Source organism: Corvus cornix, chromosome Z, assembly GCF_000738735.6.
Source record: "Corvus cornix cornix isolate S_Up_H32 chromosome Z, ASM73873v5, whole genome shotgun sequence".
Classification (NCBI taxonomy): Eukaryota; Metazoa; Chordata; class Aves; order Passeriformes; family Corvidae; genus Corvus; species Corvus cornix.
The window spans coordinates 41600703-41628046 of NC_046357.1; the positions used below are offsets into that span (position 1 = coordinate 41600703).

Below are 27344 nucleotides of genomic sequence, written 5' to 3' on the forward strand. Positions count from 1 at the left end.
CTCTGGACTCACTCCAGACCCTCAATTTCTTGCTGTGAGGGGCCCAGAAGTGGGCACAGAACTCGAGGTGTGGCCTCAGCAGTGCCCAGCACAGGGACAGTCACTGCCCTGGTCCTGCTGCCACACCACAGCTGGGACAGCCCAGGGGCCATTGGCCTTCTTGGCCACCTGGGCACCCCGGGCTCATGTCCAGCTGCCATCACCAGCACCCTCAGGGTCTTTTCCAGCTTTCCAGCCACTTTTCCCCAGCCTGGAGTTGCAGGGGACTGAAGGGACCCAAGGGCAGGACCCAGCACTTCACACTGTTGAACCTCACCCCACTGTCCTGGGCTTTCCCAGATCCTTCTTTTGGGCATTGTGGAGGTGTGTCACATTTGCCAACTTCCAGTCGCCTGGGACCTTTGTGGTTTGCCAGGACTGCTGGTGAAGGGATGGAAGTGGCTCAGTGAGGCCTTCCACCAGCTCCTTCAGTATCCTGGGGTGGATCCCATCTGGCCCCACAGACTTGTGGGTGTCACAAGTTAAACCCAAGTCACACAGCACATTACTGACCCCTTCTCCTTGGATTATGGGGGTTTCGTCCTTTATTCCATTTCATGAGGGTGGGTACCCCACCTCAGCCTCTTCCTGCTTCTGTGTCACTGTGTTTCCCCCTGAATCTATTCAAGAGTCTCCTTATCACTCCTTTGGATGCTGAGGTATTTGTAAAAATATTTTTGTTGTCTGCTACAGCAGTAGCCAGATTAATTTCTGGCTTAGGCCTTGGCCCCTCTGCATCATAAGGCAGAGCACAGAGTGTGCTATGGGTTAAATACACTGCAGGCCTCTTCCTCACTTCTGCTTGTTTACTAATTTAAGTGCTGCCTAAGACTAGTTTACTGATGCTTCTTTAACAAAGAATCTTCCTGGTTTATTCACCATGGGCACAATCCTGAGGACTTCGTAATTACTGCCCTGGTTTAATCTGGCCCGCCAAAAGAAGTGGATACAAAAGCTTGGGCAAAACAGGGCAGAAACTGTGCTCTCATTGAGAAGCCTGGCTGTTTCTATTATCTTGATCACACACATATATGTATATGATCATATTTATAAATATTAATTTTTGTTATAGCCTTTCTATGGTATGAAAAAAAGTGTATGTATAAAGAAGGCAAATCAGCCTCCTTATATGAATGCTTTGCCTTTTTTTCCTCCTAAACTAAGAGAGCCGTGTAGAAGGGATTGTATTAAAGCAGAGTTCTAAGATGTAACAACAACCATTCATTGTGCCTTGGGCTTCAAGAAGAAGAAAAGCTTCTGCAAAAGTGAAGTAGAGCTGGCTTTGCTGTGGTTTTTTTCTGCTAATCCAGATTAGCACAAAAAACCCCCACTGTTTTGCCATCAGCAAGTCCTTAACAGTGTCACAGTGGTTTGATTAGGACTTTGCTATATGGGGTGATAACCTGTTTGCTTCAGACATGAGAAATGTTGTCAGGGCTTCCATATCTGAGACAGAGTAAAACAAATGTAGAATTACTGCTTCTCTGCTTGTTTCTGTGCACGTTTTGCATAGTGGTTGTATGCTGGGGTCCCTCCCCTGCCGTGTAGCCCTGGGAGAGGGGCCCTGAGGGCACAGACACGGGGTTTCCCTGTCCCTGCTCAGCCTCGTTCCCACTGGTTGGTTTGTGTTCCCTGCGCGGGCAGAAGGACCCTCGGTCCCGTGACTGGAACAGTTCCTGGGCAGAGCTCCGGCCATGTGGCTGGAGAAATAAACATCTCTGAAACAGCTATCAAGAATCTGTCTGTCCGTATATGTTTCCTTTCCACGGGACGCCGGGTTTGATATATGCGTGTTACAGTAATCCCCACTGCAACAGTTGTATGCATTTGAGGGAGCATTTCAGAATTTCATTTCAGATTTCATTTCTCCCAACATGCAGATGTGATCGTAACTCATTGCCTGTTTAATTAATAGAGCTCCTGCCAAAGTCGCATGGCAAATTGTGGTTACTTCCTGGGCTCTTAACTCTTGGTGAAACATGACCACTTGCTTTGTTTTGTTTGTATCTCGAAACTGGATGTTCAGGCCATAGCAGTGAGACAGACCACAGGGTATCATTTTAAATAAAGTTAATGAGTGGATTCTGATAAGCCTCGTGGACCTGCTTTAAAGACCACTGACACCCTGCTTGTTTGAAGGTCATTTTGACCTCCCTAGAAAACTTGCTGTGCCAAAGCCAAGTGTGTTTGTTCTCCGGCAGGAAGCACATGGGGCAAAAGGAGTCAGTGCATTGCAGCACCTGACATTTGCTAACAGGACACTCGCTGTCACCTGTATTTTCTGTCCAGACGTAGAACTTGGGACAATTTGGAAGTGAGCACAAACTGTTTTATTCTTTTTTTTTCTGCTTCTTCGCATGGATTTGCCTCCAGGGCACCATTCAGTCTGGAACCTTCCAGGGTGGAGCTCCTGTCTCAGGAAGGTCAAAGTGCTGGTGACCACAAGAAGACCATCATCTCCCCCAGATTCTGTCTCAAGGTTAAACATTTTTATGTGTGTTTGTGTATGTGTGCATATGAATGTTTGTGTGTGTATATTTGTATATGAATGAAACATAAAACTGATTTTTTTTTCTTCTTGAGGAACAAATCTGTAGCTTTGTCCTTGAGGAAAGACACTGAAAATTTTATTACCGAATAAACTCCAGTGGGTGATGCTTTCACACCATTTTAGAAGATTAGAGCAAAAGAAGTTCTGTGTTTTAGAAAAGGTTCTTTTATTTTAACACAGGAAGAAGTCTTGGCAGCTAGCAGTACAGATCTGAGGCTTTTTAAGGAGGTGCTTAACAGCCAAGGAAATTTTAACTGCCAAGAAACTTATTAATGTGATTTTGCCCCGAAATAATTGGTTTCATTATTGCAAATACAAGATTTTAAGTGAATGGAGTGCTTTGTCCCTAGAAAAACCTCCTCTCAGGCATCCAGAGAGTAACAATTCGTGTCTCCACATGATGGCACTGGATGTCAGGGGACTACAGAGTTCAGCCCTGCGAGGAAAAAATGACTTTCATTAGCCAGCAGTAGGGAGATAATCTGCCTACCTAATGTGACACCTAAAAGCTAGGCATGGTTTAAAAACCTGAGCTCTCCTGGTCAGTCATGAATCTGAACAGAACAGCTCAGTAATGGTAATGAAAAAGTTCATTTAGCTCAACATTACCAGTGCAGTAATTTCTGTCTAGAAGGTTTTGGTGTGTTCCAAAAATTGTTTCCCACTGGAAGAGTTGCCCTTGAGACAATACCTCAGAGGTAACTCAGGTGTCTGTTTCCTGTGGCTTGGTCGACTCTTTATAAAAAGCACTCTTGCAGTTTGATGGGAATATAATAAAATATTATTGAATGTTTCTCTGAAATTAATAGGAAATGTTCAAAAAGTTAAGTTTTGGACAAAATAGACATGAAAATACAGAAAGTATTTGGGCAGATAATCTGGCTATGGAGCCATCATAAGTGAAATTGGCTTCTTAGTCAGTTTTGCTTTATAGCGAAACAAACTAAAAAACTAATAAAAAATCAAAATAATCATTACCCAGAGGTGATGCACCTTCCCATCTGCAGGAAGTCTCTCAATCTCTTATCCTTCCCCCTGTTTCTGAAGATATTTCTTTAATTGAAACATTTCTTTCTTTTCAAGGTGTCAGAAATGTCTTTGCTTCTTTTTTATTTTTTCTTCTTGGATTTTTTAATCTTGGGTGGATTTTTTAGCATGTAGTTCCAAAGAAAGGAAAACTCACTGGCTCAACAGTGGAAGACAGGTATTTTTAAGTTGAAGAAATTAATTAAAACCAGCTGTTTTTAACAGTCCTCTGTGTTTCACTTTTAAACCACTCCTTGGAGATCCTTAAATAGCTTAAATGCATATAAAAATTAGGGAAGCATAGTTAATTCCAGCAGTATTTAGCCAATTGTTTCAGGCTTGTGGAGAAACTGCTGGAAATAATGTTTTTTTGATGAAAGGCCTTCAATAAAAGCTGTGGCAGATAAAATTCATGCCCATGACTTCCACTAGCCTGGTGGAAGTTTATCAGTATTGGTATGAATTCTCTCTCTTCCAACTGTGACTCCAAACGATGTCGGTGTCAGCCTTGCTGTATTGATAGTTCTTCTTCTTTTGTAAATTAATTAATTTGCAGAACTCTTGCTCTTATACAGTAGAGAACTCCTTTTCTTGGATTTTCAGCTAGATGGAAAATACCAACTTTCAGTTTTGTTTTGTTTTTTTTTTTTTTTTTTAACATGCATAGGAAAAGGCAAGCCTGTTCAGTATCTCAATGTTGTGGCTCTTTGCAAAGGCATTTATATAATAGTGTGCATTTGGCCTGAATATTTCACTTGATTGGATATAGGTGGTGATGTTTATTCAGAGCTCAGCCATCAGCCTTGGCTAGTTACTCCTCTGCTAATGAAAAAGCAAATATCAGGTTTCTTTCTGTTCCTATTAACCCCATGCCTCTTCCCGTTCAGGAGTGGATACAAAACCACCACTTCCTCCAGAGTGGGCCGGAACCCTTGGGAAACAACACAAAACAAAACAAAACCAAAAAAAAAAGAGCATTTCAGGCACTCTCTGTGCCATTTACTCCCATCCTGTCACTGCTGTGGAAATACAAGTTATGGTTCACAAACAGCCACAATGCAGCCATTGAAACAAGAGGAAACACCTGGGGCCCAGCACAGCCGGCAAGGAAACGTGTACCTCATGTCCACTTCAGTGAATGCTGAGAGACTGCCTGGCCTCAGAGTGAGGAAACCCTGTTTCTACCACCATCCTTACAGGAAAAATGCCAGTGATCACCCATTTGGGAATGAATTTCCCCAGAGAGAGCACCCTATGCCCATCAATCCAGCATGTTCACAGTGCAAATTTTTGATCTCTCCTTCATTGACTGCTGTAAGCAGTTATAAAATTAGAAAAATCTACTATCCTGCATCCTAAATTTTATGTTGTCTTACTGTTAACACATTACTATAAAACAATGTGAATTTCAACCAATTTTGTACGTAAAAGCTGAGAAAATCAGACTAAGTAGTTTATTAACCAGAGGTACCTAGGATAGACTATGGGAACTAGAGAGGATGGTTCTCCTCTAATGCTAAAGTTGTGCTTGCGCTTCCTTATTAAGTTAGAGCCGTGTAGAGCCATGTTTACACCCAGTCATCCTTATGTTTTCCCAGGGTTGCATGGACATTCTGAGGAAGTAGCAAGTAATGAAAAGTCAGTGTAGCATCTGACAAGACTTAGCAGTGCACAGCTTTTTCTGGTTGCTTGCTTAACATCTTTTTCCCCACAGAAATGAGTAAGGATTTAATTGGTTAATTTTGTTATTCACATAAATATCTGAACTATCTTTTGTTGCTGGGCCTACCCATGACCAACCAGGGCTTAAGAGACTTAGAATTTCCTCTGTGGTGTCTAGAGATGGATAGCCATGTGAAGGGACATCTAATTAATCTAATTTAAGTGTTCCAAGTCATTATCTGGAGTACTTGTACTCATCTCATGGTCAGATGCATACTTTCCGGTCTTTCCATTCACTTTTTAGACAATTCTCAGCTTGAAACAGAAGTTTTCCATTTGACCCTGTGTGCGTGGCAGGGGTCTTTATTGTAAAATTAAATCAAGTTTCAGTTACTCGTGTCCTCAAGTTTGCTCACTTTGTATGAGAAAAGTTGTTCTCTCTTCACAAATATCTTTGTGCTCTATCTCTCCTATTTTACTTTGTAAAGTGTATTTCAGACTTTTGTGTCTTCACTGTTTCTCTTCTTTATATGGACTGGAGAAAAAAGTAGCAGCATGCTCAAGTCATTCCTAGGGCTAATGTCCAGATTTATTCTTTACCAAACACTGTGACGGCAAAAGGCCACTGTACTTCCACTTGTCTTTAGTAAGGGCATAAGCTGAAAAGAGAAAATCACTTTAGATTTTTTTCTGGGTTCTTCTTCCAGATCTTTCAGATAAGTTTAAGAGACTGAAGGACTCTGGTAGAGTCTGTCCATTGAGAAGATAAAGCTTACCACCAACTATATCTCATTCTGTTGTGCTACTTCTGCTCTTTTTCCTCCAGGGAGAAGATTCCTTCCCTTGGAGGTAATCGCCTTTGTCAGTTCTCCACAACAGACTTATGCTTGGCCATATTCTTCTGTAGCACCGGGGCTTTAAAGTCCTTTTGTGTCAAAAGGCCATTTCGTGTTGTGGTTTCTCTTAAGCCTTTGCCTGCTCAGTTCCTCTTTTCTTGAGTCCTAATCTCTGTTTTGTCAAAATCATAGAATCATAGAGTTAAAGGATCATGGAATGGTTTGGGTTGGGAGGGACCTTAAAGCCCATCCAGTGCCACCTCCTGCCATGGGCAGGGGCACCTTCCACTATCCCGGGTTGCTCCAAGCTCCAGTGTCCAACCTGGCCTTGGACACTGCCAGGGATGCAGTGACAGCTGCAGTTTCTCTGGGCACCTTGTGCCAGGGCATCACCATCCTCACAGGGAACAATTCCTTCCCATATCTCCTCTAACCCTGCCCTCTGGCAGTGGGAAGCCATTCCCTCGTGAGCTGTTACTACATCCTCTTACAAAAAGTCCCTCTCCAGCTCTCCTGGAGCCCCTCTAGGCCCTGGAAGGGGCTCTGAGGTCTCCCTGGAGCCTTCTCCTCTCCAGGTGAACACCCCCATCTCTTCCAGCCTGGCTCCAGCCCTCAGAGCACCTTTGTGTCCTCCTCTGGAAGTGCTCCAGCAGCTCCTCTTCTTCCTTGCTCTGACAACCCAAGACCTGGATGCAGTTGAGTTCCATCATGCTCTCCATCACATCTTCAAGCCCATATCTTGTTTGCTGCTGTTTCCAGCTGTATTTGTGATCACATGTGAGCCTCTGATAGTATTTTAGCTTATTCAATATGCTGAGGTGGAAAATCAGTTTTATCAGGTACCTGATGAAGGTTGACATATGTCCTGCAGGATCTGCATCCTCTGCAACCTCTTTGTCCCATGCTGCCCAGTCCTTACTGGGTTTTTTTTGCCCTAATTCTCAAGGTCCTAAGGCATTTTCTTTAAGGATGATACATTTTCAAAATTGTAATTTTTTTCTTTTATAATTTTTACTGTTGTTCATAAGGACACTGGGAAGACAGAGAACCTATCCACAGATGTCTGGTGGATATTTTAGAAGGAAAAAACCACAGCCTTTTTCATCACAGCGTTACAACTCCACCTTAAAGTCAATCAGCTAGTCACAGATTTTGTGATTTGTGGTTAAGTTGTACACAGTTCTTGTTCAAACATTTCTGTGAAGTTTATTTGTACTATGAGGGGCATTTGATGTGGAGTTCAAAGCATTTCCAAACAAACCTGTGTCAGAAGAAGGGGTGTAAGGCAGTCCCACAACTGGTGGGGACTGTTTTTCTTGGTGGCTGAGGACAGAAATGACAGTGATTTATGACACTGCTCTTCTGAAAACCAGTTGGGCCCCAGGACTGCCAAATTAGAATAATGTGCACAGAGAAGCTCTCAAAACAATGCTGTGTGTTTTCCCTCTGTGTGAGTCAGAGCGCCACTTGAGAGCCTCCAGCTACTCAAAAACTCGCCTGCTTTTCTCTCTCAGCGAGTTAAGGTGGTGCTGCCAGCTCCAGAAATTCAATTATGGGTGTTTGATGTTTTACTTAAAACCCAGTTCCTACTGGCTTGTGACCACGTGAGAACTTCAGCTTCCACTTAGAGAAAAATGAAGATTCTGGCCATCAAAAGGCAGGATTTAAGGGCAAGTGGGACCTAAATGCACACAACCAGCTCACAAAATGAAGGAGGACGAGAAGGAGAAACATTCTTTGTTGGATGTCAGACAAACATCTACCAGAGTAATTCTGCTGTAATTGGTTTTGCCCTGGGAAAATCTCATGTTGGCTTCAAGTAATGCACTGAAAAAAACATTGATTTCAAGTTTTGTTTGCAATGACAGGAATAGGCTGTGAATGGGACATGATTTTCATCCCTATTTTTATATTTTAAAGAAGACGTCATTTTTGGTATTTTTAGTCATTTAATGTGAAACTTTTTCAAGAATTTCCAGAGAAATGCCTTTCATTGGAAAATGCAGTATGTGCAGGATCGAAATCCTCTGCAGAGGACCACATTTTTCTGAAATGAAAGTAAACCCAGAGAATTTTTTACACAATTAAGAGCTTATTATAAATATCTGTCAAAAGAGAGTGTCTTTTCTTTCTTGGTGAAGAAGCTATCTATGCTTAACATTTTCGTAAGATGTTGTACAGAAAAATGACGTAGCTCAAGTCTACCAGCACAGCAGGGTCTTCTGAACTGGAACTGGAAAAAATCAAAGACAGTGTGATAATATGCCCCCTCAATTGTCACAAAGAATCAGGTGGACCCTGAAGACACTAAATTTAAGGTGAAATATTCATGTGAGCATTTAGAATTCTCTGAAACGGACGACACTTAGGCAAGAAGCATAGGGGGAAATAGCTGATTTTGCAGCTCTTCCTAATATTATTGCAGAAGTGTCAAAGCAAGGCTGTGTCTTGTGGTGTAAGGGCATTGCCTTGCTAAAGACCAACACCTTTGCATTCCAGGCAGTCTCAGTGCCTCACAGATGTGGATGCAGCGCTGACGAGCACAGGACTGATCAATTGTTTATAGGTTGGCTGCTCTCTATTAACTTGAAGAAAGTAACTCAAGTGCAGCTCTTTGGCCCAGGTCTGCTAGATGCACAGGTAAGAGGATGCTGAGATTTCTCTGCTGACAGCAGGTGCAATTGCAAGTGGCAAAAGCCTGCAGAAGGTGACAGCTTCTGACAGGACCTGTGCCAGGCGGGGCTTCTGAGGCAGCAGGAGAAGTGGGACAGCAGGGTGAGACTGAGAGGGCTCTGCATCCAGATTTTCAGAATGTCTGGGCATGGAGAGAAAGTGGGTAGCAAGGTTAATAGGTGTGTTGTTTTGAATGAGTAATTGCCAAACCCTTGGAGGGCTGAAAGCAGAGCAGGTAGACTGAGGAGAGGGGAAGCGCTGCCCCTTCATGTGCTGAGAGCCCAGGACAAGAGGCTGTGACACACCACCAGGCACTGTTAGGCTGCGGGTTTTTATTGCTCACCCCTTCAAAAGGAAGTATTTAAAATAATGTCTGTCAGTAGGAAAAAGCTGAACTGGATTTGTTAAATAAACTCTCTGACCAGCACTAACAGCAGTATTGGCTTGCTGTGTATTGCTCTGCAGAATATATCCCAGTGAACATTTTATTTTACATAAAGAACCTGAGGTCTCTATTTGAAGTCAAATGAGGATTTTGAACAATATCTCTTTTGTCTCACAGTTGGCTGGCAATAAAGGAGTTGAATTAATGAACCAGTATTAGCTCCCACCAGAGCAGAGTTACCTAGGTAGGCAACAGGGAAAAGATCTCTCATACCACTGAAAAGCCTGAGAAACAAAATGAGGAGTCTCCAATTCTGATAAGCCATCTTCTCTGTTCAATTTCAAAATTATTTTATAATAAAAATACAATTTTATATTTTAGTTCTACATGCAATTTGTGTGAAATGTGGTTTCATAATGTGGAAGGCCTTAAGGGCTGCAAAGATCTAACGCCATCAGAAAGATTTATTGATAAATGCTTGTGCTCATGAGAGCAATGACACTCTCATTGGTAGTATTTTCAGTGTTCAGTGCTGCAACTTGCAGTTAGAAATCACCCTGTGCCTGTCTTCAACAAGGCTGAACATCAAGATACTGGAAGCAGGTTTTGAAAACCAGTGGTTGAGATTAATCAGGACAATTTACGAGTATTGAAAACATATTTTCATCTTTATAATGTTTAACAAGATCTCCCAGAACAAGGCTTATTGTTCCTCTCTTTTTTCCCTCTTTTTAAATTTTGACAGATCAGATGTATCGAATGAGTGATAGAATCACAGGATAGCTCAGATTGGGAGATCCTTTTGTGGGAAAGCAGCATCAAGGAGATTATCCAGCACCTTGTGCAATCTCATCTGGAAAATCTCCAGAGATGGAGAGTCCACCATGTCTGCTGGGAGCTTGTTCCAGTGTTTGATTGTTCTCACCAGAAAAAATGCATGTCTTATTTCAAAATGAAATGGTTACCATTTCTTATTAAAATAATTTAAGAAGGATAGAGAACATGAGGAAGAGTTTTAGATATTCCTTTCCTTTTCCTTAAGTGGTTAAAGTAACCATTTAAATCTTTAGCTTTATCACATTAAATTTAAAAACACCACAATCCCACTTTCCAACCTGCAAGTAGGTGATAGATAAACAACCCCCCAAAACTCTGGCTCTGGAGTTTCCCCCTTGTTTTGTCTTACGGTCTCACAGTGAGAAGATGAGATAGGCAACTGCTGGTGGTGTCAGGGGGTGTACAAATAGTCTAGAGAAGTGTGGGTATGGATGGCTGAGACTCTTGCAGTTTGCCATAATAATTCTGCTCCTTTACCAGATATTTGTTGGGTTTATGACATTTTTACAATCTGAATACCTTAATATGCATCTTCAAGTATGCACATAACCTCTGAGCTGGTGTTTTCTTGTGGCTTCTTCCCAGGTGTTTTGATATGCAGAAGATTTCTGCCCCTTCCTTTCTTTTCTTGCTCTCATGTCCACTTAAACAAAACCATGTTTTTGCAATTCTCTGTCTCTCAAACCTTCTCTGCCTTCAACCTTCTCTCCTGCAGCTTCTCCCTATCCCCACCCACAGTCGTTTTTCCCCTCTCTCCATGCTCACAGCCTGACTGTGACTGCTGAAATCACTGCGTCCGTCTGCTCCCTTTTACCCTGGGTCTGCTCCCATCCTGCTGCAGGTCTGGGACCCACAGCTCTGTCACACCCATGGGTCCTCCCCTCTGTTCTAACCTCTTTGTTTCTAAGAAGAGGTGACTGCACAGTCATTTTCCTCCCCAGCTCTGCACCAAGGCTTAGGATGCACTTTCAGTCTGCAGCCTAAACCAATTTAATAATCAGCTGCTCCTCCTCTGTCTTCAGTTTCCCCCCTCTGTGCCCATCTCTCGAGGTGCTAACTGCTCTGATGATAACGTCTTTGTTTTGCTTCATTTTTGATTCCTCAGGTGGATTTTTCACTCCTGATTTATGCTGCAGTTGCACAGCAGCTGTGTCTGATGCAAAGGGAGTGGTGGAAGCCTTTGGGGCTGGAAGGTTGGAGTGGGGGTGAGTTTACCCCTTTTTGTCACACATTGACTTTGTTGGACTGCGAAAAGCCACTCTCAAAGCACAAAGAGGGAAGATAAATGGCTAGCTGCAGATTTTTCTGGGAGAAAAGGTCCTCAGTTCCTTGGTGGCTGTAGTGGTAGTACCAAGATATGGACAACCTGAAGGACATTGGAAGAGGGAGTGGAAAGGGAGTGGAACATCTCACTGCTGCCTGTCCAAAAGCATTCTACAGTAGCTTAGGTTCTGTTTATTGGTTTGGTGGGTTTTCATTAAGGCTTCAAAGCAAAGGAGAAAGGCAGAAAAAATAGTATAATTTGAGATCATTGCTGATTTTTGAAATACCAGCCTGAACAACGTGAGGGCTGTATAACCAACTGCTTTTCCTAATAGGAATGTAGATGGGCTTTATTGACCTATTAGCAGTAATAATATGATTCAAGTTAATAGTTATGCATTTTTAGTGTATTTCTGTTAGTAAATAAAATATATTTTGACATGGAAAAATGTCAAAGTGAAGTAAGACTCGAGACTCCTCATATCAAAATGTACACAGTGAAGATTTGCTGCTTTGGAAATATCTTTTTCGATGTACCGTACTTTTCCCTTGTTTGTCACAGTTCAAGAGTTTGCTCCCTTTAGTACAGAAACCTTCAGATTAATTTTAATTAATGTGTTGTGGGCCTTTCAGAGAAAACCCATTACATTTTAAAATAGAACTAAGTCAGTTGCCCCAGTCATGGAAAATGTGAGTTTATTGTGAATGTAAATTAACTGCAGTGGTAAATATCTCTGTCTGTGTGTGTTTCCTTATGGGGGCTCACATGCTTTCAGCTTTAATTAACGACACTAATTTTACTTTTGGAGAATTATAAATGCCATGAGACAGGAGATTAAGTGGTAACATTAAGATATGCTGGGTACTATTCTATTTGGAAAAGAGAATGGCATAACTGATCTTTTGTCACGTGAAATCTTCATGCTCACACTTAAAATGTTTGCAGCCTTTCTTCAGGTAATATTCTTTACACTGAATAACTGTTTTTATGACCATTTTCCTAAACTACCTTGTATTATATTCAGTTATTTCTTGCTCCAAATGCAGTGTATGACATTTGATCAGTGACAACAGCTAACTGGGGGGGGGGAAAGTCCCAGTTTGGCTGTGTCAGTGTGAGCTGCTGCATTGCTGGGTGTGTAAAACATTCATCATGGAGTTTCCATGCATTTTACTGAGAAAGCACTGCCACCTTTGGCATTTCTGGGCTAGCCAGCAGGATGACTTTCATTCCTTTAAGGCCCTAATTTAACCAAAACAGTGGATAAGAATCACTTGGGCGTTACTCGCTTCCTCGTCTGGGATTCTGCAGCACATTGTACAGAAATTTTGGCTGTATGGGTTTATTTAAGAGAGCTACCTCTTCCTTTCATGACACACTCTCAGAGGATGACATCATTGTGAGAAGGGGCACTCTTTTGTAAGGGAAGCAGGATTCTTGAAAGGGAAAAACACACTCATCATTACAAATGGCTCCAACGGTCAGCGATTGTAGTGCTGCAACAGTCAACCTTTCTGCTGAGACAATCCTGTCTCCCTTCTCAGCAGAGGCTCTCAGCTCTGCAAAGGCACTGAAAATCAGGGCAAAGTCAAACTGCAGGAAAGCCAGCAGCCTGCTCATTAAGCTTTCACATGTCTCTTTATCCTCATTATTCCAAAGGCCTTAATGTTACTCTGAGATGACTTTTAAGGCAACCTAACTAATATGGGTTAGGTAGTGGTTATAATTTCTTGCTAAAATCTGCTCAGTGATGTTATTCTGGGATTATTTTAATGAGAGTTGGACATAAAATATGTCTTGGCTGACATTATGCCTCACACCAAATCACAATTCCCATATAATGCCTTTTGGAAGGCATCCTACTTCAGTCTTTAGCATTGTAGCAATGAAATTGTACCTTGCTTGTTTAATTACCATTAAGCCTATGATTAAAGATAGATCTATCTGTACACTCTTATTCTGCTGCATCCATGAAAAGTGTAAGTTTAAATCAGTGTTTTTCTGGAGCTGCCAGCCACCAGATACCTAGTAATCTCTTAGTTGCATAGGCCCCCCAAATTTTACCCAGCTGCCTAAATAAACCAGCTAAAGGAGGAGAAGTAGAATCTTTTACAAACCTTTAAATTTTTGGCAGCAGAATTGCTGGCATGTTATGCTAGGTTTCACATCTAGGCTGCATTAAGACAAAATTGGGAAACAGAGAAAAACATGGAGAAAGTAAATTTGAAATCTTGGCTTTGATGATGAGTTATATAAATGATGTTAGGGATGGTTTTGGTATCACCGCAGCGCACACTAAAGAATACAAATGAAGGAAAAATAAGTCAGTATTGGTGCAAGATAATTTGCAAACACTACTTCTACATCCAATGCCACTTCTGGGTTAAGATGATTTAAATCTGCTTGTATCATACTGATCGTTTAGATCCCTCCAGAGAAGATGTTGTCACCCCACAAGTTACCTTTTTCTCTCTTCCATCTGCAGACAGACACAACAGCCCTCCCTACCCCAACATTTGCTGTTTTCACCTTGTTCTTAGCCAGTTTTTAGCAGTCTTCTTAGGTTGGGATCATATAAACGCACGTCAGCGTTGACCATCAGATTATGAATTATATTTACACTGAGTGCAAAACAAAATCTCTCGTGTCTGTCTCTGGCCAAGCCAGGATTCCAGGCTCTCTGCTTTGTGCACAGGCTGAGGCAAAGTTACAGCAGTGGATGCAAAAGTGAGATAACCACTTTTGTTAGGACAGAAGAGAAGGGAAGCTACAGCCTCCAAAGTTAATCATGTTTATGATGTGACTTTTCCTTCAGATTTCTGAACATTTGAACCTCCCCAGTATGTTATCCAGATAGCTCTACAAATGAGAAGTTAGGAGTCCTATTGCTTGTTTACTACCCTCAGATAATGTCTAAATTACATTTTGAATGGTTTATGTTAAGGGAGATATTCATGTACCTTCACACACCTGCCAAAAGAAACATTCCCAAAACAGGAAAAGCAGTGGTTACCCTGAAAACACAGTGCAGTTGACTCAGAGGCCACACAGAACCTGGAAAGTGGTTTTATTTTTCAAAATGTGTTCTGTTGTGGAGGTGAGGCGAGTGCCAGTGGTACTGCGTGGCCTGGGAGGAAGAGAAGGGATGGGAATATCCGTGTTCCCTGGGAGATATCTGTGGCCAGGACGTACGCAGCACCTACCAGAACCTGCTCATGCTTCCAGCCCAACACATGTCCCAGGGGAAGGATGCCTCCAGATGCTGGAGGGAATTGAAGCCATCTGCAAGGAAAGAGAAAGATGCAGCGTGGTAAGCCACTGAAACAGTGACCTCTGGCCTAAAAGCAGCCATCCCACCCCTCTTTTCCCAGGGCAGAAGAGGAAAGCTGTGCTGGGATGGGAATGCTGGCAAATCGGCTCTGTGCCTCGCATTATCTCTACCAGCCTGACACAGAAAATCCAGCCTTGGCATGGGCTCTGAGTGCGGGGGGAGCTCAGTAAAAACATCAGTGAGAGGACCCTCAGCAGGAAAAGACAGGTTTGCATGGTCCTTTGCCTGCTTGAGTGAGTGGGGTGGCAGAGGACCTGCAAGTAAGGCAGAATGCTGCATGTTCTGCTTGTGGGCAGCAGAAATTCAGGGCTCCCACCTGCAGCACCCAAATGTAAGTAGCAGATTCTGTGGGCAGACAAAAATAGCAGCACACTAACAAGCTGGCAGGAGCATCTCTTGAGTCGCAGTGAGTGCCTCAGTATTGCTGTTACAGCTTTTGATCAAAATTGGTTGTTTCTTTTTTTTTCCTTTCCTGAAAGGCTGCCTTTATATGCACTATTTGAAATGGATGTGAAGTTTGGAACTGAAGAACTTCTAAATATTAAATATAATTATCTTCAAGACTCCATTTTCAAAACAGGTAAGACAGCTTTATAGCAAAGCAAGTCAAGGCTATGGAAAATATTTCAATGACATTGGCTCAAGAAAAAGCTTTCTTTGAAGGGCACTAAAGGAACTTTTCTGTTAAATACCTGGAGATACAAATTCACCCCATAACCAGTGCTGTAGGAAATGACCTGAAATACCAATGTTTTATGGTATTGATTGAGGAGTTTTACATTCTTTTCATTCAAAGGCATCTGTGAAGTACACTATTTTCAAATCAAATAAGAACATTGGAGTTTGCCATCTCTGGGGGTGGAAGCCAGGATGTGATGCACTCACTGCAAACCCTACTGGAACTGACCCTGCAGCATCTGTGAAATGCAAAAGCCACACCCAGAAAACTTTAGATGCCCTAAGCAACATTAAGGGGACTATATGACCCTAAATCTGAAATCCCAAACCCTGCCTGTTTAATAACTCCTGGAACTTACTGGACTGTTTTCCTGACTCCCCTCTCTGACCAGCTTGGTTGGAGGCACCTCAGGGTTTTTCCTTCTTATTTCCTGGCTCCTGCTTTAACCTTACTGGGACGAGGTCCTAGCAGGTCCACTGTCTCCTCTGAGGTCCAGCTCATGCTGTGGCAGCAGCATCCAGCTTTTACATGCTCACAAGATGGCTCCTGGGATTATTTATCTTGTTTGTTTTTGTTCAATCCAATAGTTATTTAATATAAAAATCATATAAAGTGATAGGAGCAAATCTCCCCTTCCTTGGGAGTTCCTTCATTTATAGAATTTATGGATTTAGAGATTCTCATTGTTATGATAGTTTTTTCTCTAAGAAATTAATAATTCCTTCTTTTTTTTGCAGACTTGCTGAGTCTCTTAGAGCTGAGTGGGTGACAATTTTTTCACAATGAGGGTTGTTTAAAGGGAAGTATGTGATGGCAAGTTTCTTCCTGACAAAAAGGTACTCCCAGGAAGAACACCAGCTTGCCTGGATCGCAGAGCAGCAGCACTGCAGAAATTTGTTACTGAGTCTGTAACACCCTGTGTGATTTGAGAGTACCTAAAGGAAAATATAAAGCTTCTGTCCAATATTATGAAACCTCTATGCCAGAAATCTTCTGGGAATGCAGCACAGCATCTCTTGTCAAGTCTTGTCATGAATCTTCCAGACAAGAAGGGGTTTCTAAACCTTGTGAATTATCCTTCCATAAGTTGCTTCCTGTAGCAAAGGGGCCCTGGGACACCCTTTTTGAAGCTCATCTAGAGAAGAAGATCCTGAGGAGCGAGAACAAGGAGCTGAAAAATCCCTCCTGAAGCATTTTCCTGCAGAGGCAGAGGCATGCCACCATGTGAGATTAATAGATTCATATGGCAGACAGCCTTGTGTTTTTTCTGAGGTGTGTTCTCGTGTAAGTGCTCTCCAAAGAGACATGCTGGCAGCTGAAATAATGGTCACGTTCACTCAAAGAGTGTGCCAGGCCCAGGTCCCTGGATAGCTCTGGTTACCTGCAAAGGACAGGGTTCTGAGGGAGCCCTGCATGGAGGTTTTTATGTGACAGCAGGAGGAGGTGCTTTCTTCCTTGTTTACGTTAGTGTAAAGCATGAGAAGCCAGACAGTGAATGATCTCCAGCCAGACCACCCAGAGGGTGCACATGGGTGTCCACAGAATGACCATCTCTGCACTGTGGTGATGGGGGTGGCAGCTCTGCATCATCTCTGCATGCATATTTTGTCCTATTACGTGCACAAAACCACAGTCCCACGCTCCTCAAGGCTGACCCTGACAACCACAATGCAGCTGACAGAGTTAATGTTTAAAAATAAAAGATGCCTCCATGGGAATATCCTCATGGGGCAGAAAAAGGGAGATACTGCTGGTGAGGTTCAAATCTATTGTTTGTAAGAGAGGTCTGAAAGAAGTATGAGAGAAGAATAATATCCCATATTCTTTCTTTGGCCCATGAAAATATGGAGTATCTGAAAACTGAACTTCCCTGTAAGAGGACAAAAAAAAATGACCAGCCTCAAATGGTTTGGGGGTCTCTGCATGAGAATATATCTATTTGTCTGCTTTTAGGTAGAAACTCTCAGCAAAAAAAAAACCCTTACATTTTGTAATCAGCCTATCTGACTGACATTCTAAAACTGACTTCATTTTTCTCATGGGAAAGGAAAACAGGGAGATTTTTGCTTTAGTTACATATTTCCCCTCAAAATAAAAAGCAGCTAGATCAAGAGCAGCTTTAGGACACGGAAACAAGTAAAATTCCCAGGGCAAAAATACCTAGAGAGAAGTTCAGAAGTTAAGCAGCAAATTTCACTGACTATACCTCTCCCATTGCATGGTCAGATTATTTTCTAAAGTACGCCACTGGCATCCATATCATCCACTGTATCTTAAGGTGTGTAAGGGAATGGGGAATTTGTCTGAAGACCATAAATTGTTATCAGTATTCAGAATGACTCACACAAGCCATGTTAATTGCAGTTAAACAGACAGATTACTGGCAACAAGCAATAGAGTAGAAGCGAGAAGCAGATTTTTGGTCTGATTTTGAGACAATATGAGAATACCCTGCGGGTTTTTTCATCCTATTTTTTTTTGTTGGTGTTTTTTTTTTGTACACCTTTTGAATGTTAATATTGTGCTGAAGAAGATTTCAGACCCTCTTCAGAGTGGCTGCTGTACTCAGCCAGGCAGGATCCACTGCAGAGCTGCTGAGGCAGGGCTGAAACTATAGCCTCACGTTAAGAAAACGACAGCATTGTGAGCTGATTGCTTCTTACACACGAATAGGGTTTTCAGTTGAATTTGTGGGGCTTTTTTGTGTAAAATTCTAAGCCTTAAAACCACAGCTTTTTAACTTGTGTATTCACCATTCCTTTGACAGTCCCTGATCATTTACGTTTAGAAATATAAGTGCAGAAGAATGGAAGCTAACTACCTCTTAACTGCTGTGGGAAATGGTTCAAGTTCCCTCTCAACTAGATGAAGGTATCTGTTTCACACAAGTTGTCTAATTTTCTTCATTTATTTAATAAATTTATTCAATTAATTTAATTTAAATTTATTTAATTCATTTATTTAATAAAGCAGCTGTAACTGTCTATTATGTCCTATGTAGCAAGGAAAATACTGACAGCAGGCTTAAAAGTAGCAACAATTAAATTAATGTGTACTGATTATATTATTGTGTATTCCTTGTTTATCTTATGGAAAGTGTATTACAGTTTTTCTTTCACTGATACCAAAAAGGGTAGTATAATATCCATTTCTTGACGTTTAGAGCTACAGGTATTGTTTTGGTGTGGATTTATGGCTGGTAAGATAACAACTTGCTGATTCATCTGGCTGCCAGCCATCTTGCCTTCAAAAGCTTTAGCATTTTTGTTTATTACTAGTACATATTTAAGGTATTTGCTGTGGAGAAGGGTTGCAGTACTGACGTCTGTGTATCTGCACACCCTGTTTTGGAAAGAAGAGTGTACAAAGAGGAAGAAAAGCAGCCGGTGGGGTGCACATTTCAAACTATTGCACAGACTCCTCATTGGTGCAAATACATTGAATTTTCACAGACTCTCATGTCCAGATCCTCACAGGAGGTGTCTCATAAAGCTGGCAACCTCTTTAGCAAATGCAGTGAGTAATTCAAGCATTTAGGATAACTTTGACTCTTTTTATGTATAAATCATCCTCACATGGCTTATGTAAATGAATTCAAAATATTATGTGTGCACATTTAAAGGGGAGTCTGCATTTTAAACATTCCACGGTGCATTAAGTAAAATGGTATTGGGGAGGGTCTACAGAAAAAAAGAACAGATCCATTTCTAGCACTGTTTTATTGTTGAAATCAAACCCATCAACCTCCTTTAACAACGCCAACAGCTGAATGGTGCACCAAAAGTTTCTTTTTGCACACAGAGATCTGTCTTTAAAAGCTGTTTGAAGAATGGGAATGTGTGCCTACAGGAGGAGGGCAATGTCAGCCTGATACCGAATTTTCAAGAAAAAAGGATGAAGCATAGGTGAAAAGGGCAGTGCTGGTGTATCCATTTAGATTGTGCAGCAAATTACAGTACAGGGTACATTATATAAATTTAATTTGTTGGCCTGCTGTTTTTTGTAATCAAGTTTTGTTTGGTTAAGGTAGGTTTAAACTGTCAGTCACAGCAACTGAGGTGTGAGTGAATGGAAACATCTTTGCCCAAATAGTTTGGGTACAGATGTTTGAGCATGAAGAAACTTGCCATGTGTTTTTGTAGCTAAGGAAGTGAGTAATCAGTGAAACTAGTATGGGTGGTATAGGAAAATCCTGCACATGGTCTTGGCACAGCTGTGTGCTTGCTAGATTCCATGAGATATTTCACAATGGAAAACGGCTTGCTCCACTAATGTAGGATACCTGCATATCAGGGTTGTGTTGTGGAGCACCCGGTGTAGTCACGGACCGCACAGATCCAGCCAGTCCATCTCAGGTGAACGAGAAGGGCAAAAGAAGTCCCTGGGTGTTGACTCAAAAGAGAGAATAATATCCTCTTGGATGTGTTTATTGCTTAATTGTAATTTTTATCCACTAAATTTTGAAAGGTCAGAAGTGTAAGTGGTTGTTAATCCAGCAGAACTACGTAACCACCTGCAGTAGCAGGATATGAGTCCATGAGTCTAGTCAGCAGGACTGCAGGCCCCTGTGCCTCAAATGGTTTTCTGCTGGTCACATTCCTCCTTTGAACTTGCTTGTTTCACAGTCTTTTCTATTTGTTGCACATAATTTACACAGAACATTGTGCAGTGAATGCCCTGTAAAGAAATAGCAATAAATGGGTGCTGCCACTCTGTATGGTTGCTCCATTGTTAATGTTTCTAGTTAAAATATTTGCTTTGAATTCATGCACACATACACTGTGTGTGCCACAGTTCAGCCTGGATGCCTTCAACAGTTTCTTGAGTTACCAGTACCTCACCATTGCTAACCTGTGTGTACCTCTGATTATATTGGGGCACTTTATGTCAGCTGAAGGTCAGCTCCAGAGCTTCTGTATCTTAGAGTATGTGTGGCGGGTTGCAGCAACATGGGTGGAGTGATACACAAGTATGAATAGGTATTATCCCCCTCCGGTGTTTAGTCTGATCCCAAAAGGAAAATAACGGACTGCACGTGCTTATCACTAAGTTATTAACTACATTTATATTTTCAAAATCAAGCTTCTTCAAAACTGGAAAAATATTGTGTACAGCATCCTTTGTCTGTTCTAAGTTTTGCCATTTAAAACCAGCTATCAAAAACTGATCTTTCCTGGCACTCGGAGATTTTCCATGTGCTGCAATTTTCTCCCATGGTTGTTAAATGCATTCAGATAATGCCTAGAAAAAAATGACAGGAAAACCTTTTTCTGAAACAGTTTGATCTATGAAAGCAAGCAGAGTTACTGTCTTGTGTGATTGCAGTTTTAGGAAAGACTTTTAACTGCGTATGATGTGTGTATAATGCTTAAATGACATTAAAGGCTGTGACATAATGTGTGTGCTGAAAAGCTTCCTGTAGCCCGAATGCCAGAGGTCTTTCAGAATGGGGCACCACCACCTCTGGCTGCAGTGGTACACTGCCTCAGTTTATATCTTCCTTCTCTTTTAATAACAATGTTATTTATCACCAGAATTCTGTATTTCCTTCACCAGGTGACCGCCCCCTCAGAAAAAAATAAAAAAAAGAGGCAGCTTCATGAAACTGGTTACTCCTAAAGTTTTAGCTCTATTATCCAGTCCTTTGCATTTTTAATCAGTTGGTAGCTGAGTTATTGCTGTTACTGAGGCTAATAAATCTTTACTGACCCCAGTCCAGACAGAGTGGTTGTAATCCTGGGGACGTTTCACCTGTCCATGCTTTATGCTGTTTCGCGTTCTATTTCTTTTCCTTCCTCCTACTACTAAAACGACGTTCAGTTGACACAGCGCTGTTCTTCAACCAGTTTTGAGGCATTCCTTTTCCTGGGAACACTTTTCAGGTGAATTCAGTGGTCCAATGACCAGGCCTAGATTGTCTGTGGCATCCAGCAGCGCCTCCTTCCCACTGGAGGGAAGATCCAGTGTGCAAGGGAGGAGAAAGCAGAAGTGAGCAAACACCCAGACAGACATTTTAGGGAGCAGGCATGCCAGGCAGGCAGTAGCACAGCATATGCTCTGCTGTCTAGAAACAGCCAAATTGAATCCCAAATCCTGGCAATTCTCTTGATGCGGCAGATCTGGTGATTCAAAAAATATTTTCTTGCTAACTGTGTCTGTAAGCCTGACTCTGGTTTTAAGCAAGAAGAGGAAACGTTTGACCTTGAACTAAACTGCTACTTGACTTGCTTCAGGCTGCCTTCCAAACTCCTTCCTCATTTCAAACACAAGTTATTTATGCCTCTCCTTCATAAATGCTGCAGTGGATGCTGCCTTCCGTCGTGGGGGACACATGAATTTTGTCAGCCTGCAGCAGATCCTGGTCCATCCCACATCCAAACATTTTTGGTCATTGTGTATAAAACCACAGCTACGTTTGCTTTCAAGCCTCTCCCCACCAGCTTAGAGTAGGATCAGCTGTAGTTCATCCATCCTGCAGCAATGTTCTTGCTTAAAGACCAGAATTATGGAGTTTATTTAGCACCCTGATAAAGAAATATCCCAGGATTTCTCCTTACTTTGTTTCTGTTTCATATTTTTCCAAATATTGCAGGAGTTGCAACGTACAAATATGCACAAAATTATTTTAATTAAATACAAAACCAAATTAAGTTCTTGAAAGCAGATTAATGAATCTCCTCACTGTGAAAAGCGTAAAAGTTTGCATTAGCAGAACTTTTCTCCAGAATACACTGGAACAATATGTACTGTATGTGATCTCTTATAAAAAGCTAAGAACAATAAACAGTACAGTCATCTCTACATCATCTCTTGCACAGCCTTTTTACACTAACAAGAGTCTGGAGAGAAAGGTATAATTTAGCTTTTCAAGCTCTCCAGGGCTCTTCTTACTCTATATCCCACACTCCAAATACAAGTAAGGAAGTTTCCCGTTCTGTAAGGTAAGACTGAAAGATCTAGAAGACTTCCAGAGGAAAAAAAAAAAAAATCCTCCCTGTTTTCCCACATATTCAATAAGATGCTCTTTCTTAGCATTAACCAGTACTTAGTATCAGAAAGGTGCTGTAACCTTTGAGGCAAATATGATATACAATTATTTTGGCCTATCTTTGTCTTTTTCTGCCCAAACTGATTTCTGCTAAGATAGATTTTTGCTTTGTTCCTGCAGCAGCATATGCAAATGAATTTCAATCTTGCATGTGTTTCAAACCCTGTGTTTCCAGCATTCCCTCAGTCTTTTTATTTGGTTTATATGACTGAAACATTGGTGCTAAGAATCCACAAATAACCGCCGCACGCCTTTATTTATAAATGTCTTTGAATGCATTTGTACAAGGAAGGCCCATTCCTGGAAGTCAATGTAAACAAAAACCTGTCTGCAGGACTGATCAGGGAAAGAACGGTTTTAAAGATTGCTTAAAATTTAGTGGATCTACTTGTAGTCCAGGTGGATATCTGCAAGCATTGTTGAGCAGCATTGGAATATTACAGTGGTAACAGCATCTGGTGTCCTGCCAGGAGGGAAAAGACTACACTCCTGCACAGAGATGAGTCTTGAAAAAGTTCCCAGTGCTACCAGCCTTCTTAAACATCATGGAGTGGGGAGGGAAGGTACATGCCTCTTTTCAGGCAAAGCTTTGGATGTGGCTGTTTCACTTCTGCTCTAATAACGACAAGCAGTTGGGAGGTTTTCCTTTGTGCTTTGGCTGGCAGTCTGCAAGCAGAGAAACAAAGCTAGCGCTGTAGCTGGTGCAGCTGGGGATGTGCTGACTCATCCAAGCCAAGGCTCTGGCTCTAGCTGTGGCACTTGGAGTTATTTATTTCGCTTTGCTGCATGTTCTGTCCATCGGGTAAAGGTTGCTGGCATTTGTAGCAGAGGCGGTGGAAGGAGGGGTGGTTCTGAAGTCTGTCTATCACAGTTCACAACAGGGCAACCAGAGCCCCGAACACAGCTCCCTGATGAGCTCACATAAAGGAGCTGGGCTGTGACTTGTCACCACTGAAATACGAGCACAGCTCGCTGCAGGGGTCATAACCTTTGGCAGAAGGTAACCTGGGCAGGAGGGGACAAGAACACAGCCACCTTCTCCAGAAGCCGTGAGGCACTGGCACTAGCTGCACATCTATCAGCAGGCAGACCGTAGCAAACTGAAGCTTTCAGGTAATTTCCCAAAGGTAGTGACAGCGTGGTGTATAAGACATGCTCCTATTGCTGCACTAAATGCCGCCTAAAGCCATGTGTTGACAATATCTATGAAGGAGCAGTAACAGCATTTCTCCCACTCGCCTGGGATTTCTCTCCTGTGTCAGGTTCTGTTTATTTGAAGGCTCCATAAATTTTATTTTCTTTTAAAAGAGAAAGACATTTCCTCATAATTGCACCCCGAAGTGGGAGGTGATGACTCTGATCAAGGGAATGTGGAACAATGTTCAAGTGAGGCAATTTGATTCCTGTGTGGAGTTTGGAAGCTGCTAACTGAGGACTATTTTGGAGAACTTGGCTGGCCAGCATCTCTGGTATGTTTGGAAGCATCCTAAGGAGATATTTTCGTAAACCACTGGGATAAGGCAGTCTATTAAGGGTGATTTAACACTGCTGGGCAGTCACTTCAAGTCAGCGTATCTGTGGATATTGCTAAATTGACTGTAGCAAAGATAAGAAATTCACACCAGTTCCCCCACTGCAGCAGAGAATTTTTCCATCACACTCCCAAAGTCTAGCAGAAGCTTTCAGAAAACATGATGGTAATTCAGTCTTGTGACATCTCACTTTCTCTTTTCTCCTCTTGAGATACCAGACCAGACTTTGAATGAAAAGATAGTTATTCCAGCCCTCAAAGGAGTCTCTGGCACATCGCTATGCCTCACAAGGATATGTATTTGCTCTGGAAAGGCTGAAATATTAATGAGATTGCAAAGGGAGGGTCTGTGTGCTAATGCAGCTGTGCTCTGCAGCTCTGCATCACTCTGGTAGGTATGGCCTTTTTTTTATTCTGTCAGTTTCTGTAGAAAATCCTGTTCAACCTTTAAAAATGCTTTTTGGAATGAATATTTCTTGACTTAATTAAAGCAAATGGACTATACATGCTGCAGAATTAGAGGGAATATGTGCCATTTTTTTAATGTAATTTTTTTTAAAAATACCATGTTTATGTTAGTTTCTTCAGTGTCAGTACAAGGAGTTTAAGTGAAAGGGTTACTGTGAAGAGTTAAGGCCAAATAAGGACAGGCTAAAACTCTTCATTGGAAGACACCAGGGAACAAAGCTGTTTTACTCCAGTGAGGATTTCAAGAGTTTTATATCTCAGCCATGACCTTTAAATGAAAGTGCTGGACTGACAGCAGGGAGCTGAGATGGGATTCTGTTGTTTGGGGGGTGTGTGTGAGAACAGCCCTGATGCTGCTTATCTACTGCAGTCAGTGTTGTCCCAATTATGGGCTGTACCCAGAGTACAAGAAAGATAGATAGATAGATAGATAGATAGATAGATAGATAGATAGATAGATAGATAGATGAAGAGGAGATATTTGTTTACTCCCTGTCTGAGCAGAGATGGGTGCTGGGGTAAATCCACAGAGCCAGCACCCTCCCTGCATGACAGCTACCCATTTTTACACCCTTCAAACAGCGACAGATCAATGTCTCCCCTGCAGGAAACAGTATTAAACTACATTCATTGGCTAAACATTTTATCAGTTTCATTTAAATACCACTAATTTTACATGCTCTGTGGGGAAGGGGGTTATGTGAGTAAGGAGCATTTACAGCTGATGGGTGTGAACTTTGCTGTGCCAATGACTACAGGTTAGCACAAAAGTTCAACCCAAATCCTTGCTTGGCCTTATCGACTGCTTGTTCTGCTTTATCTCCTTGTTTGGTGGATTTATGGTGCTGTCCTCCTCTGCTTCTCACTTGTTTGGGAGATTTACGGCATTGTGCTCTCAGGGCAAACTTCTTCTTCAGAAACCAGAGATGGGGTTTGTAGGGCTAAATGGACTTTAAGTTAACATTTCCAAAAAGAGGATTTTGTGTGATTGAAAGGAAATATGAATAAAAAACTTGTCTTATTTGTATTTTTTTTTTGTTCTATCTGCAGTGAACTCTGAGCAAATGTGTAATGCTTAATTTTGAAAAAGTGGTCCATGAAGCATAAATTCATAATCTTTTACCACACACACCCCCTGAAGAAGGCCTGGAGGCACCTGATGTGTGGCTACCTGGCCTGTGAGCCTGTTGGGATGCGTCCACAAGGATTTTGCAGGTTCAGAGCCCTACAGAGGTTTTACACCCACCCACATGAGTTGTTCAACAAGTTCAAGGAGTCGAAAGGAATTGTAACTTCTTTTCTGATCTGGAGACTGTTTGGTAGGAACTTATATTAAATTTGGCTCAAAAATCAACAAACTTGCACGTGTCCATGACCACAGAGAAGCAGCTCACAGACCCCCACCAACTGTATGGAAGATGAAAACCTTTGATCTACAGCAAGCCTTGGATTGTGGCAGTGACCTGAATTTTCTTCTACACAGACTCTAATTTTTTTTTTTTCCATCCTGGTTTATTTAAATACGCTTAGTCATATGTCTGTGCTTATGGCAAATGTTCTATTCACACTGATGTCGTCTGCATGAAAATAAAGATATTGGTTTCCCACCTTGCACATCCTATTTTCAGTACTTCTGGAGTTCTGCTGCAGAGTTCTTTACCCTTTTAATAGATAGATTTGGTGAAATTTCTGCAGCATTAATATGTGAAGCTGCCATGGCTCCTCTTCTTTTGTCAGCCTCACTCTAAAAGCAGCTGACACGACAGCAATTTCTCTATTTTCCCCTCTTGGCACACCAGTGGACAATCCCCATCATGCCCTTAAATGTCTGTATTACCATCTTCATGGTCCAGAAGAAGCATGAAGGAGCAAAAGGTCTTTTTCAAGGCACCAGAGACAAAGAAGACTTATTATCCGTGCTAAAGCAGGATGTGTGAAGTGTTTTCCATGTTGAAGTGACCTTGTGCTAGTTTAAAGTAGAAAACTCATCCTTCACTTCTAATAAAATGGTGAAACACAGTGAGTCCTATCACACCTCTTTCTGTTTTGTATGAATTCTGGCTTTTACTGTGGGATAAATAGTGCTGCAGCAGCTCCATGTCCAGCCTCTCATCCACCAGCACCCTCAAGCCCTTCTCCTCAGGGCTGCTTTCCATCCCTTCTCCACCCAGCCCATTATTTGTGCCTGGGATTGCCCCAACCCATGTGCAGGACCCAGCACTTGGCCTTTTGGAACTTCATGAGGTTTGAATGGTCCCACTGATGCTTAATATATGTCCAGTCAATTACATATATATATTTACATATATATATATGTATATATATATATATATATGTATTTTTTTTTTTTAGGAGCAACGTCACTGGTTGTTAAGCTCTAACAGTTCCTATAAATGCCCCAGTGTTGCCGTGGTGACAGTATGCTTTCACAGGCTTTCTGATAACGGCAGAACTTATCTTTATTCATGATGTTTGGCTGCTACTTTAGTCCCATAAAGCAGGCATTAAATTTACCATTGCTAGCACCACTTCTGTATTCTATCACTATTTTTAGTTAGGCGTTGCAACAGAATGAGATGTTTGGTTTTTTTGCTTTGCTTTTTTATTTATTCTTGCTTTGGACAGTTTTTTTTACAACTTGAAAATTGTCCCTTTTTCTATAAAATCTCGATTTGAGGTTTTCAGAGCATTTTAAATAATGCCTTCTAATCAATTTGGATAGATAAAAAAAAAATCCCGCTTGTGCAAAGTTTAACCACCTGTTAAAAAAAAAAATCTTCCTGGTATTTTCTGTATTTTGTCTTTTATGGTGAACAGTGAAGTTGGATAAGCAGAAAGGAGGGACCATAAAACATTATCGTGCGTGGAGCAGTTGTGTAAAAAAGAGATGCCTCTTCTGTTTACCATCTGGATTTCTCAGTGCCAGAAGGCTGCACTGCAAATTGCTGCTTTTCTTTCTTAAACACTATTGGCATAAGACAATTTTTTTCTCCTCCTACCTTGTCATTTCAGAG

The 27344-nt window shown here is 41.7% G+C and overlaps 1 long non-coding RNA gene across 3 annotated transcripts; it reads left to right on the forward strand.

Annotated features, from left to right (window-relative positions):
* The first annotated feature begins 1810 nt into the window (after positions 1–1810).
* Positions 1811–26353, forward strand: LOC104691976. Of its 3 annotated transcripts, XR_005603951.1 has the most exons (5): positions 1811–2518; positions 7143–18154; positions 23640–23800; positions 24075–24253; positions 25381–26353. It is a non-coding gene; the product is annotated as an uncharacterized LOC104691976 (long non-coding RNA). The 3 variants fall into 3 exon arrangements; XR_005603949.1 differs by lacking the exon at positions 23640–23800; XR_005603950.1 differs by lacking the exon at positions 23640–23800 and having other exon boundaries at positions 8614–18154.
* The last annotated feature ends 991 nt before the right edge of the window (positions 26354–27344 follow it).